We start from the raw sequence: 14872 nt of genomic DNA on the forward strand, positions 1-14872 counted from the left end.
TCATTATTTCTCATACAACAATAGTATTCCATTATATTTACAAAACACAATTTACTCAGCCATTCTCCAATTGATGGGCATCCCCTCAATTTCCTTTTTTTTTTTTTTTTTTTGCTCTGAGAGGAGAGCTGCTATAAATATTTTTTAGTTTATTATCCTTTTATTTTTAAAAAAATCTCTTTTGGGATTCAAACCTCCTTCTTTCCTTTTTATACAGTCCATTCTTAAAATGATTTCCTTTACTTCTAACTACTGCCTTCCCAAATCCTCCTTCTCAAATCCCCCCCTTCAGTTTCCCCTATCCTCTTCCCCTCCCACTTTCCTGTAGGATAAAATATAGTTATACATCCAAATTTGTATATTATTTCATCTTTGAGCTAGTTCCAATGAAAGCAAGATTTAAATGTTCCCACTTCCTCATCTTTCTTTTCACTTTAAAAGTTCTTCATGCAACTTTATGTCAGATAATTTACAATATTCTCTTTTTCCCTTTCTTCATCTCCCAGTGCATTCTTCTTTCATATTCCTTAATTTTATTATTTAGATATTATCTTATATCCAACTTGATCCATGCCCTTTATCTATATAATATATTTCTAATTGCCCTAATACTGAGAAAGTTCTTAGGAATTACAAATAACATCTTTCCACATAGATAATAAACAATTTCACATTTTTAAATCTTTTATGAATCTCTTTCTTGTTTACCTTTTTATGCTTCTCTTCAGTGTTGTATTTGAAAGTTTAATTTTCTATTCATCTCAGGTTTTTTCATCAGAAATGGCTAAAAGTTTTGTATTTCTTTAAGTATGCCCTTTTCCCTGTGAAAGTGTATATTCAGTTTTTCTGGATAGTTGATTTATTGGTTATAATTTTAGCTTTTTCGTCCTGTGGAATATCATATTTCAAGTTTTTTCTATCATTCATTATAGAAGCTACTAAATCTTCTTTTCCTGACTGTGGTTATATAATATTTGAATTGTTTCTTTTTGGCTACTTGAAATTTTTTTCTTACCTGGGAGTGCTGGAAATTGGTTATAATTTTGTTGAGAGTTTTCATTTTGGGATTTCTTTCAGGAGGTGATCAGTGGGTTCTTCCTATTTCAACTTCCCCTTCTTATTCTAGGGCAGTTTTCCTTAATATTTTCTTAAAAGATAACATCTCTTTTTCAATCATGGCTTTCAAGTTGTCCAATAATTTTTAAATTATCTCTCTATAATCTGTTTTCCAAATCAGTGATTTTTTTTCCATTGAATTGCCCATTTTCTTTTTTTTTTCCTCATTCATTTGATTTTGCTTTATTTTTTCTTGATGTCTCATAGAGCCTTTAGCTTCCAATTACCCAATTTTAACTTTTAAGGAATTATTTTCTTCAGTGAGTTTTTGTATCTTTTCAACCACATTTGCTCAATTCTAATTTTTATTTAAAACATGTCTTTTCAGTGGATGTCTGTGTTTGTTTTTTTAAGGTGTGGTTCTTTTTTCAGTTATTGTTCTGTGTGTATATGTGTGTGTGTGTGTGTGCCTTCTTTCCCAAACTGGTGAGTCTTTTTTCATGATTTTCTTTCATCACTCTGGTTTCTTTTCCCCAATTATTTTCTACTTATTTTTAAATTCTTTAATGAGCTATTTCAGAAATTATTTTAAGCCTGTAATTAATTTTCTTTCTTCCTTTGAGATTTTGTATGTGGCAGTTTTGAATTTGTTGTCTTCTGAATTTCTGTTTGTATTCTTCCTTTCACAATGATATCTTTTTTTTTTTGGTCAGATTCTTTAGTTATTATTGTTGTTGTTGTTGTTGTTGTAGTTTATTTCCCCTGCTTATTTATTGATTTTTAGCCTGATGGACAGTTGTTTCTATTTCTGAGGTGGAGGGGACACTTTTCCTAGGTTTAATTTTTTTGTGTAGTTGTTTTCAAAATTTGTTCTGAGAGTCTTTTAGTTTTCAATTTTTTGTGCAACTATTTTCAGAGCTAGTTCTGGGAGCCTATCAATTTTCAGGTCTACAAAGATAGATATGCCAAAGTAGTGTATCTAATAAGGGATATGTTTACTTCTCTTCTGCATTGAGCTTTTGTCTATGAGAGACCACAACTATTCTGGAACTATGTCCAGGGTTCCATCTTCCATATTCCCTCGTGCTAGTGTTCCTTTTTGCCTAGTACCGTGACACAGAGTTGCTACTTAATTATGGATGAGTTATACAATAGAGTCCTTTCCCAAGGCAAGAAATTATACCCTTATACTTTTCTCCTAATCAATTGTCCAATCCTCTTACTGTCTCTAGAATAAGAATTTCAAAAACTTCAGATTCAGTAACCTTCGAGATCTTATACTGATTTGCTAAGTCCTAACCTAACTGGATTATATATCACTCTCATACTGTTACAATAGACTTTTCCTGCTGACCTTCTACCTTATCTTGGACTAAAAACCTGTTTCACTCCATCTTTTTGTGGGTTTATTGATCAAGGATTCATTCTGAGATGTTATTTAAAGTTGTTTAGAAGAGAATTTGGGAGTGTTCTGGAAACTCTTTAATTTTTCTCCATCATCTTGGTTCTGCCCTATCTCATTTAATTCTCACAGATAGCAAATGCTATCATTACAATTCCATTTTACAATTAAAATAATGGAATCAAATAGAAGTTAAATGATTTCTTTACAGTACCACATCTAAGTGCCTGAAATAAAATTGGAACTCAAATTTTCCTGATTTCAAACCCCATTGAGGCATCATAATATTCCCACTGATACTCATAGTTGCCTCAATAAAGATCATTGGTTAGCTATATTATAAATACATTATCATTATATTATCACAGAAATGATTACTAATTTTACGTGCCACAATGCTGTGATGCATATCTTAGATCAAAAAGAATTTTAGAGTTATTTAGGCCTTAAAGATAACTAGTCTAATAGCCTCAATTTAGAGATCAGGAAACTGTGGCATAGAGATATTAAAGGACTTGCCTAATACCATAGGGATGGTTATCCCTACATCCATGACAGAATGTTACTTTTGCTACTATGCCATATAACATATGGAATTTTTCTTTATAGGATCTAAAATTCAAAGGTTATTTCTCCATCCATATGGCAGCCTAGCAGTTTTTAACAGCTTGACTGGTTAAATCAATTTAATAATTGGTTTGTAGCCAGCTAATTCAATCAAAATAGTCAAATGTGTGTGTCTGTACCTAAGATCTCTGTACATGTAAAATGATAATCAGAAGGGAATAATAATCAGAAAGTTAATTTTGAAATACTTTGAAAAAATTGGATCATGAACAGTTTAGTAAAAGAAAAGATGTCCTCTTATCCCAGCTCTCTGGAATAGTGACAAACTATTTTCTTCAAAGGAAAAACAATATGATGATAATTATGAGAATGATGGATTATAAAATCTGAGACTGTGGAGAATAGAACCTAGTGAATATATTGATTCTACTTATTAGCAACCCTATGATGGGAAGGAATACAGGCATGATGACATCATTGTGTGTACATCTTTTTTATAATACCTTGTCAGTTCACCAGAAAGCTTGACTTTCCAACTGAATTTCTTCCTTCCATTTTCTTTCCATAACTTGCTGAATAAGACATTGCCCTACACTCCTTAATATACTCTCCATAATAACTATCTTGAAATCCTATCACCTATGCCTTAAAAATCTAGAGTAATACATTATGAACCATTGAGATTGACTTTGTTACATTAATAGGTCACAAAAAGTTGGTGGAGTGATAATGAATACATGCAAAGGCATGCTTATCAATGTGAATTCTGAAACATTTGGTTAGAATCAAACAGAGTTCATTATCAACAAATAGTGATTAGTCTTTGGGGAAGGAAAACTACACGATGTGCCAGTTTCTTAAACTGTGGATCATGATCCTATATGGAGGTCACATAACTAAATGTGAAGGTCATGAAATTATGAAATTATCAGTAAATGTTTGATTTTTAAATTTATTATATATGTGTGTATGTATATATGTATATATAAAACTTGTGGTCGCCTAAAAATTTCTCAGACAAAAATGGTCATTAGTGAAAAAAGTTTAAGGAACTCTATAAAGTAAGAAGATTAATACAGGTAAGGGTTGACTGTTCACATCTAGTAGATAAAGATCCAGAGTTCATAGTGAATTTTACTATGAGTGAGCAATATAGTACAGTAGTTTTATTGAGGATGAAGCGCAATACTGAAATAAATGAATGATATCATAATATGCAGGGTCTAATTGTATTTAATCTCCACAGACAGTTTTTAAGATGTAGTCTCAAATGTCAGCAACATTAATATAAGCCTCATATTCAAAAAAACTTTTTAAAAGCATATTTTGTAATGGACCAGAAGTCAGCAGATCTCAATTAAAATCTGGCTTATGATGATGGACAGTGCCAATCTACCTGAGCCTCAGCAATCAGACAAGCTTGGAGTGTCAATTGCTAAATTTTCAGTATATTTACACATTGAAAATTAGCAAGTACTACTAATCAGGATTGATTTAATATTCTGTTGACTATATAGATTGAAATAAATGTTAATAATATAATTTAAACTTTTAAAAATATGTCATATGCTTCCAAAGAGTTGATTGTTAAACACTGACTAACACATTCCTGCTTAATTTCCTTATTCAGCCTAGAAATAATTAAAGTTGGATCATTGACTATTAGCTCTTTATAAGATAAAAGATCTAGATTATCCTTTGCTTCTAAGACTTAAGTACCCCACATATATGATGATATGAAGAACTTTTAGAGGGACATGAATGGTGACAAAAAGCATTTTAAAAGGTTATAAATAAAATATATAAAGAAATGTTTTTTTTTAAAGTTCTTGTACTATTTTTATTCCAGTAAAAGAGAAGAATAATGTAATTAAAATGGTGAAGTATTTTTTTTTCAAGAATTCTTAAGTAGATAGTAAGCGCAACAGTTATTCTTCTCTACTAAAGCCCAAACAAATAGAAATAGATTTAATCTACAGCAAAATTAATTGAGGGTAGATATAGAGAAGAATTTTATGACAGGTATATTTTAAAATTTGTTATTCAAAAAATTGCTTTCTTTAGAGATCTATAAAAAGAGAATATAGTCTAACTGGTGCAGATGACTTATTTCCTAAGATTCAAAGCTACTTGAGGGAAGTTACTATATTTATATCTGTCTACCCATTTACTTCTCTCTCTCTCTTTCTGTGTCTCTTATTTGTTCTTCCTTTTTACCATTTCTTCTGTTCTCTCTTTTTCTTTCACACACTCACACACACACACACACACACACACACACACACGCACATTTGTGGCAGTATGGTTTTAATAAATGTTTAATTAATTACTGAGATGATTTGTTATCCTTCTTACTGAAAAAAAAGTGCTAAACAATGTGGTTTTCTAATCAATTCTTTTTTTTTTCACTCCAATAAAATAACTTTGACTTTTGGCTTTTAATACCTCTAAAGTGGTCTATTTCGGTTACCTTCTTATATTTTGTTCTACTTCAATTTTTCCTCCTGCAATTAATTCTTCAACTTCCATATTACTGCCAAAGTGATCTTCCTAAAGCATAACTCTGAATCACACCACTCCACTACTCAAAAAAAGTAGTAGTGGCTCCCTATTACTTCGTAGTTAGCACATGTAATTACGTATGTTATTAAAAGTACTTTACAACTTGCCTACATCTTCCTTTCCTTATTATAGATTACTTCCCTCCATTCTACCTCCATTCTATTGTATAATCAACCTGGGCTACTTTTTGCCCTCTACATACAACATTTCATCTCTCATCTTTGAATTTTTCCACAGATTACCTTCACCCACTCATTCTCATGCCTATAACGTTCTTCTCTTTCCACCTCTGCCTCTCTGAAAAACTTTGGTTTCTTTCAAAGCTTAACTCAAGAGCTGCTTTCTACATGGAGTATTTGCTGATGTCTTCAAGGTTCTACTGCCTCCATTGCCATTAAAAAATTACCTTGTATTTATTTGGGTTATATGTATATGTGTGTAAATATATGTATATATTGTATAGTATATATGAACATAAATATATGGATATCCATATATATATACATATACATATGTATGTACATACATTTACATAAATACATAAATATATTATCTCTAGAATCTAACCAATGATTTGACACATAGTAGGTAGTTAATAAGTGAACAACTTTTGATTGATTGGGTAAGTCTTTTGCCACAGTCTGAGTACCCTGATGTGAAATGAATTAAAATGGCCAGTGGACATTGTAGTTTGAGATGAATAGAATATTAAGGAATCATGTGAATGATTCAAGTTCATCACAGTATATGACTATCCCTGAAGGTTCAAATAAGACCTGCGTGTCCAGGGTGGACTAAAGCTCATTTTAAAATTCTGATCTTCTCTAGGGTGGTCTGAGATACAAGCTTAACATTATTTCATTGGGATAGATTCTGCTATCAAAGGAAACAGCAGGTTAAAAAGAAGGCAGAAAGCAGTGAAGAAAGTTAAGTAAGCTTAAAGGTGATGAGGAGTGGTTTGAATTTCCAATAGATGAAAATAAGTCACTTAGATCTTTCAAAGCAATAAAGTCATTTTAAAGTTTAAAAAATTACTCTCATCACTTCAGAGGGTTTTGAGAACTTCATCCTGGGACTACTGATATGGCCACCCTGTGCTGCACCAAAGGATCTTAGGGCCTGGCTGACATTGCATGATAGTCTATCATCTGTCAGGAAGTAAATCTCCATTCCAGATGGACGCAGTTTGAGCTAGAGCAAGTGTTTCACAGGTCATCATCACCCCTGCTGCTCTCCACATGCCTCGGGAACAAGGACCTCCCTACAGTGCTCTGAGTTAGGTCTATCTGTTGAGCTACTCCAGATGTAGTCAAAAGGAGCTGCCAGACTAGGAGCATCCTCACATTTGAAATGCTTTTATCCAGTTGCTATCATGAGCAGCCCATTGCTTTTTCTACATTAAGATGTCACTATTACAGACAGCTTCTTCTTTCCATTTAAGGGTCTTTTGTTAGAGGGACAATATGAACTTCTAGAGGAAACCAAGCATTCCCAGTTTTCCAGAGCTTTTTTGTTCCTTTAATTTATTTTATGAAATACAGCCTAGCACAGTAGATAGAGAGCTGATTATTCTGGGAAGAATGGATTTCAAATCTTGTCCCATATAAACTGTGCTATCTCGGGGATGTTAATTCAAGTCTCCGTATTCTAGACAATTTTCTAAGATTAAGTTGCAGACAAGGTGCCAAATTGCAATAGCAGAGAAAGCTTCCACATCTCAGAATTAACAAAGTTAATAAAATCACAGGTGCAATCTCTAATTCGATGATGTCACATAAAACAATGTGGTAGAGTACATGGAAAGCTACTCATATAGTCAGGAAGATGTGGCTTCAAATGCTCCTCCTGACATTCTAGTTAGTGTGAGATTGGGCAATTCAATGCTACAGCTGGCAGAGTATCTGAAATCTGAACCAGTTAAAAGCATTTCCAAACTAGCAGCTCCTTACTTTGATGAAATCACAATTTTAATGCCTTACATTATAATCAGCAATTATAAAAATAAAAAATACTTTATCTGTTGTGCTGCCTCAGAGCGAATCATTAAGCAAGATTAATGGTTTGTCCTAGATCATATTTGCAACATGCTATTAATACATGTATGAGAAAGAAATGTTATCCTCTTAGCAAAATAATGTTGTTGAAGTTACTACTGTGTACGCACTGAATTTTAAGTTTCTAAAAACGTTGTCACGACAAGCAGCAATAAACCAAGAAACAGACCCTTCTAGTTACTCTGCAATCTACGTCAACTTTGTTATGGGGCAGTTCACAAAGAGTACCTGAATCAGATATAAATTTTTATATAAAATCATATTGTATCTGATGTATTTCATATACTATTAAATGATTTAAGTAAGAGTCATAGGTATCAAATTATCTTTGATTTCATCAACAATGTATTCTGGAAACTCACTGAATTTCAAGAAGAAAAAATGGAGCCCAAGATTTGTGATTTGGGAGCTATTTGCCAGTGGTTGCTGGAGATCTAACTCATACCTGTAGAATGGATCTTTTCATGACAGGAGAAGGAGGAGGAGAATGAGGAAGAGAAGGAAAAGAGAAGGAAGAGGAGGAGGAGGAGAAGGAGGAAAAGAAGGAGAAAGAGGAGGAGGAAGAGGAGGAAAAGGAGGAGGATATAAGGAGACTGAGAAGCAGTTGTATTCTGTGACCTCTCTCGTCTTCTCTCTGACCTCTCTCGTCTTCCCTCTGACTCCAATTTATTTTGTTCCCAATCCACAAGGAACACCTGTATCAGAAAAGGCTGCTTTGCAACTCCTTCAAGTGTTATGATCCACAACTGTGGAGGCTCTCAGAGAATTGACCCGTCCCTTCACTTATGCATGGTCCTTAACAATACTTGAGAAGAAGGTAAGGTAGAGTTGGTTGTTTAGGAGTTATACATTCAAAAAGAAAGGGACAAACATATTCTCTGAAATCTTTATTTTGGCTAACTTTTCTTCCTTATTGTTACAGTAGATAGGAAATTAATTGTAATATTCACTTAATGGAAAAGAAAAAATATTATAAATTGTATCATTTCCTCAGAAGTCACATATATGTAGTTTATATATTTATATACATTGCCTTATATTTAGTTATATATATATCTTTTACAATTACCCTATTCCCATTCCAAATTTGATCGTAAAAAACCATCATATCCATCACACTCAACCAGCTGAGCATAGGAGTATATTTTCTGGATGAGACCTTCATTATACATTGAATTAAATTATTGTTGATTTAAAAGAATGGTACCTGTAAATAAAGGATTGGAATATGGTTGATTTATTTTGTGAATATTCAATTTTTTCCTCTTTCTTTAATAGAATCTATCCACTGTCTTTTTCCTCCATTTTATGTTTTCTAATATTTTCCATCTTTCTGGTAGTATATTCTGGTAGAATACTCTAATATTCAGCCATAAGTTATATAATATTACATTTATTTCATATAGTTTTGGCTTAACAATAGTTACATCATATTCATATTGTATCACCTATTTTTCACTGCACAATTTATGTTCAGCCAATATGAATTCTGTTGAAAATGACCATCCCATGTCATTTTTCTTTTCTTTTTTTTGATGTTTAAAACATATTTTAATAAAAATGTGAAGAATATTTAAAGAAAGTAAGAAAGCAATTAGGCCTTAATTGCCTTTTGTTGCATTGGCTTTAGATGCCACCGAACTACTAGTTCACCTGTGGTCTTGAGGCAAGTTTCTGACATTCTTCTTCTGTTGGAAGTCCTTGTGGTAATTTTAATGGTTGGATTCTTATTAGATGCTTAACCACTTTCAATTTTGCATTCACTGAAGGGATATTCTTATGTACTTGTGGAGTATGTGCTTTTTCCAGTCCAAGAACCTTTATGATTTCTTTTTCCCAATATGGTCATCTTTGCACACTTTTAATTCTGGTAACAATGTGTAATTTATGAGGGTGTTGAGGGTCTCCACCATATTTTTCATGAGCTTCAGGTGAAGGCTGAAATACTTTATCTGGAATCCTTGACTTGGTAAATTTATGCCGAATCCAATCAGTTGAGGAGAGAGATTCCAGACTTTTTGTCACATTCTGTACTCTACCTGGAGGGCTCTGTGTCATTAAGCACAAAATCCCTGCCATTAGATATCACCACTAATGATATTACTGTCTGAAAAGCTGCAAGTAATTTCAAGAGAATATCAGCTCCGCCCGGCCATGGAGACTTGTGTTCCTGCCTCCAATTTATTTCTCCTGAAAGTGAAAGAAATCATGGACCAAGAGATCTTCAGGAATCACCTGGCCCCACACGTTCTTCCCAGGCCTGGGTTGAGAATAAGAGTGTCATTTTTCTTTTAAAATAATCATTATAACAGTTCTTAGAATAGTTAAAATAGTTCAAACCTTCCAGAAAAAAAATTCAAATTTATTTTCAAATTCAAAAAATTCAAAAAAATTAACAACATAATTTAGCTGACATGATGTGGGATCTGAAAATTTTGTTTTCTTATTTCCAACTGTGACATGCTGCGCTTCTGTCTCAAGCTGCAGGCATTGCTTTGTAGGCAACAAAACATTTAAGTTTTCTTGTGATTAACAACAAAAACTCCGGGTTTGCATATAAGATATGGGAAAACAAAGGTTTTCTCTGAATTTAAAGACAATAAATCATCCTTGTGAATGACCTTAGTAAACTCCTGTATAATTCTTGACAATAATGGGTCACACCCAAGAAGCTAATTATATCCTTTAAAATTCACCATTTAATATTATATGTTTTTGGAATTTAAAAGTTAACCTTACCACTTCCATGGAATTTTTGTGGTTTTTGTTTGTTTGTTTGTTTTGTTTTGTTTTGTTTGTTGTTTTTGCTTTGGTATATAAGAAGATAACATTTCCGTTTCTGTGATTCTAAGTGATAATTTTGCAAATATATCATGGTTTGGATCCTTAAAATCTTATGTAGCTTTGACAGAACCACTCATTCATGTACTTCTAATAAAATAAGTATATTATTTATATATTGAATAAGAGATATGATCATAGCTAATAATTCATTAAAATATCTTACAGAATGGACAATGCATATTATAAAGACATTGTAATAGACTCAACTTAACTCATTTCCATTTTGAACAGTGAGCCTGACTTATTATCCATAGTGTACTGAATCTGTTTTAAGAAAAAATACTTCAAACATCTACAATATGATTAGTAGTGTATTCCTATTTTAAAAGAGCTTGTATGTTATTAACCATGGGATATTAATATTGCCAGGATTATAGAGATTATTTTGTCCAAACTCATCACTTTACAGGTGAATATAATCTGGAGCTTTTCAATGGCTTACCTAAAGTTTTGAAACAGGCTTTCTGTGATTATCACTCAATGAATTAAGACTTGGTTAATAGTATTTTTATATGACAACTATAATATTGATCCTATAATTGTTTTTTAAGATAGTAGGTCTCCCTATAAGAAGAAGAGGATACTCATCATAGACCTGAATCCCATACTCTTTGGACACAGGTGTTTTGAGCTGCACTGCTAGTTTTCCCCTTCTTAGGCAGCCTGATTACATATTGCTACTATAGGGTTCACTATTGCTACTATAAGGCTGCATTAAAGGCAAACATCCACATGATTTCAGAATTATTACATCTCAGAATTTGAGCACCCATTCTAATTCTCCAGCAGCAGGAACTACAGGTGTGTGTCCCCGCACCCAACAGTAATATGTATTTTTTTTTCCACATACATTTTTTGTATGAGAACAAAATAATTCTTGTTATTCTTTAAGTTATTTCCTACATTTACAGCAGGTAATAATATAGTAGTAGTATTAGAAGCATTAGGAATGGAGTGGATTGTGGGCTGCGAGTTGGAAGCAAAGGAAAACAGATTTATGAAGCACTAGGTGTAGCAGTACAAAGGTACAGAAAAATAAGTCCTTGAGTTCTGTGGTTTCTTCCATTGGCCCTGAGTCTTGCTCTGTGTAAACCATTCTTGGAGTTTAAGAACTAGAGATACTCATAGTGGTGGAACTCAAGCTTCCTGTCCAACATGCAGCTAGATGGTAGCAAACTTTGGGTTCGTAGTTCCTTTTTCTTGTTTTGTTTTTTATTCCAATTCATGTTTCTCTACTGTTGTAGTCATCAAAGAAGGGGGAAAAAAGTGATATTGACTGAGGCCATGGATGAAACCAAGTTAGGAAGGCTAGATGAAAACGAACCAATGGCAAAGATCACAGCAGGATGACTCAAGCCCAGAAAAGAAAATGAACAAGACTGGGCCACATCTGCTGAGAATTCTGCATTTAGTAAACCAGGGATAAGGAAGAATATTCTCTATACCCTTCTCACCTTAGTTTCACTTACTAGAGTCTGAGATCTTTATTAGCAGGAAAAGTGGGGTAGGAGAATCAGGAAAAGCCTGAATATAAAGTAAAAATTTTGTTTCCCCGTGTTATATACCTGACTCTACACAGTGTTCCAGATTTAAAACAAAACAAAACAAAAGCTCCCTTTCTCTTGAATCTCCCATGATGGTGGAGGTTGAATGGAGCAAGGGGTTTGAGCCACAATTCTTTTAATACTTTTTCCATAATTTAATTTTCATATTTCCTAGTCTATATTTGTGAAAGTTTTATTTGACCATACATCTGAAACCTTTTGGCTTGGGAAAATGGTGGACACCAGAGAAAATACTTACAAATGTGACTGATGAAATTATTTACTTAGTGTCATAACATTTTTAAGAAGAAATCAAATAATATACCCCTTTGCTTAGTAATGAATAAAATAACACTGTTTTCTTGTTGGCTTAAATAGTATATTACATGTATTAATGTGGTTTTCTACTGTTAAATCACACCAAGCATTATGTCTTATCTAAGAAGGGCACATGTGGCTTACACATATTTTACTCATTTGTGTTTGTGGTGTTGTTATTGTTTTGTATTTTAACATGCCTCTCTTGCTGTTTCTCCAAAATAGCTTCTCACTTCCTACCTTAACTGTTATTGTCTCTTTCAATGACATCTTCTTGGTATTGTTCCTTTTCTACTATCACAGCTTTCCTTAAACCATTCTTCAATCTGGTATTACTCATTCCTAATTCCACATCCTGGAAAACTTTCTAAACTTACATATCCCTAATACATTTTCTCTATGCTACTTCCAGTGTTCTTCCTTTCCCTTTTTACCTTTTGGATTCCTATCTACCCTTTAAAGATTGACTTATGCCAACTCCTCTATGAAATATTTGGTGGTTCTCCTACATTGAATTGGATTTTACATAGTATTTTATAAAGAAAAATCTTTAATATACTTATTATTGTAATTCTGCAAATCATTGCTATTTATATTTGTATCAACTTTATTTTAGACTTCCTTATGCTAGATGGCTAGTTATACATACAGAAGGCAACACGTCTTATTTAAAAAAAAAATTCCCTAGAGCTCAGTGCAATGTTCTTGAATATACTACTTAATAAATGTTTCTTAAATGACAGTACAACATTCCCATTAAAAATAAACAAATGAAATATGTGCTTTTAGTTTTTAAATCTATTGAAGATTCACACATCCAGATGTAGCCCTTTGCCTTCCTGTCTCTAAATCTAGTTCACTTTGTACAGCTCATTGAATTATCATTAAAATGTTTTGTGTAGAAGATAACATTCACTTTGAAGGGTGATTATTCTGATTATTTTGTATTCAGGTTTTGAAAAGAACTAGGACATTTTATTTTGGATTTAGTAAGGAAAAGAAAGCAACACTTCTCTAAATATTTCATTACCCTTAAGTGGGCTATGCCTATTATACTCTATTTTCATTTTCTTGGTTTATTCTTCTTATCCTTTAACTGTGAGGTGTGACCCAAAACTTCTTCATTGGTCTTACTTTCTTTCCTTATAAACCTCATTTATTGGTTTTCATCCAATCCTATAGTTTTATTTAACATGTTCAAGTAAATCACTTCTAAATATTTCATGACAATTGGATTCCTCCTTATCTTTTAAAATTCAGCCCAAATTGTCTTACCAAGCAGTGTTTTCTCTGATTTCTATTGTCTATACCAACTCTCATTACAATACCATAATCATGATAGACTAGAAGTGAATTGTCTCAAAAGTGAGAAGAAATTCCTTGGAAATTAACAATCAGAGTTGAAACTCTAAGAGACCTTACAAGATATTTAGTCCATGTAACAAAGAAATCTACATAGCACTGTTGAAAAGGACTTATTCAGCTTTTATTGAAAACCTCTAGTACCATGAATCTACTACCTCTGAAGGAAACACACTGCAAGTATAATAACCATAATTATTAGAAAGTTTATTCTTATATCAAGCTGAATTCTACCTCTGTAACTTTTTCCCATTTGGGAGTAAGTAGAACCTGACTGATCTCTTTCATGCAGAACAACTTTTAAAATATTTGAACATAATTATCATGCCATTCTCATTCTAACCTCTCTCCCTCAAGTCATTGAGTCTTCCTTTCTTCAGGAAAAAAAATTCAGTCTTAGTCTGTAGATTTTTTTCTAGTTGATCTCATGTAATACAATAGTGAGTATGTTTTCTATCCTAGAAAGGCTTCTCTCAATATTCTCTAGATTATCACTGTCCTTCCTAAAATGTAGTACTCATACTTAAACACAATAATCCAGGGTGGAGGTCTGCCCATGACAGCTTGATAGCATTATCATCATCACCACCACCATCATTATCATTATCATCAGCAGAAGCATCACAATAAAGATGATAATGATGCATAGCTGGCACTAAATAGAAGCCTAGCGTGTAAAATAATTAAAATATTATTTAATTGCATCTTCATAGTAACTCTGGGATGTATGCAGATAACATATAAAGAAACCAAAGCAGACAAAGGTTAAGTTATTTGAATGGGGTCATATACCTATCCAATTAAATGTCTGAGCTGAAACTTGAATTTAGATCTTTCTGACAGCAGGTGCAGTGCTCTATCCATTGTACAACATAGATACTTTACGTATTTCTAGAAGCTATTCCTCTCTTAATCCAGCCTGAAATCACAATTAAGCTTTATTTATTTGTGTATTTATTTATTTTCCTTTCATTCATGTATTTGTTTATTCATTCATTTGTTTGCTTACTGATTGATTTTTACATTAAGTTTTTAAAACTTCTGTGTCACACTATTGACTATTATTGCCCTTAAATTAAAAAAAAAAAATACCTACGTTGCTTTTGGATGAATTAACAATTAACTGCATTTTCAATTTACAAAGGGGATTTAAATTACAACAA

At 32.6% G+C, this 14872-nt stretch overlaps 1 long non-coding RNA gene and 1 pseudogene across 1 annotated transcript in view; one reads left to right on the forward strand and one right to left on the reverse strand.

The window, feature by feature from the left end:
- Window positions 1-14872, forward strand: part of LOC127540172 (uncharacterized) — a 135119-nt gene that overhangs the window by 40625 nt on the left and 79622 nt on the right. The gene's annotated exons all lie outside the window — the stretch shown is intronic.
- LOC127540170 (39S ribosomal protein L30, mitochondrial-like) lies at window positions 9157-9821 on the reverse strand (annotated as a pseudogene).

The sequence above is a fragment of the Antechinus flavipes genome, chromosome 6 (genome assembly GCF_016432865.1).
Source record: "Antechinus flavipes isolate AdamAnt ecotype Samford, QLD, Australia chromosome 6, AdamAnt_v2, whole genome shotgun sequence".
NCBI lineage: Eukaryota > Metazoa > Chordata > Mammalia > Dasyuromorphia > Dasyuridae > Antechinus > Antechinus flavipes.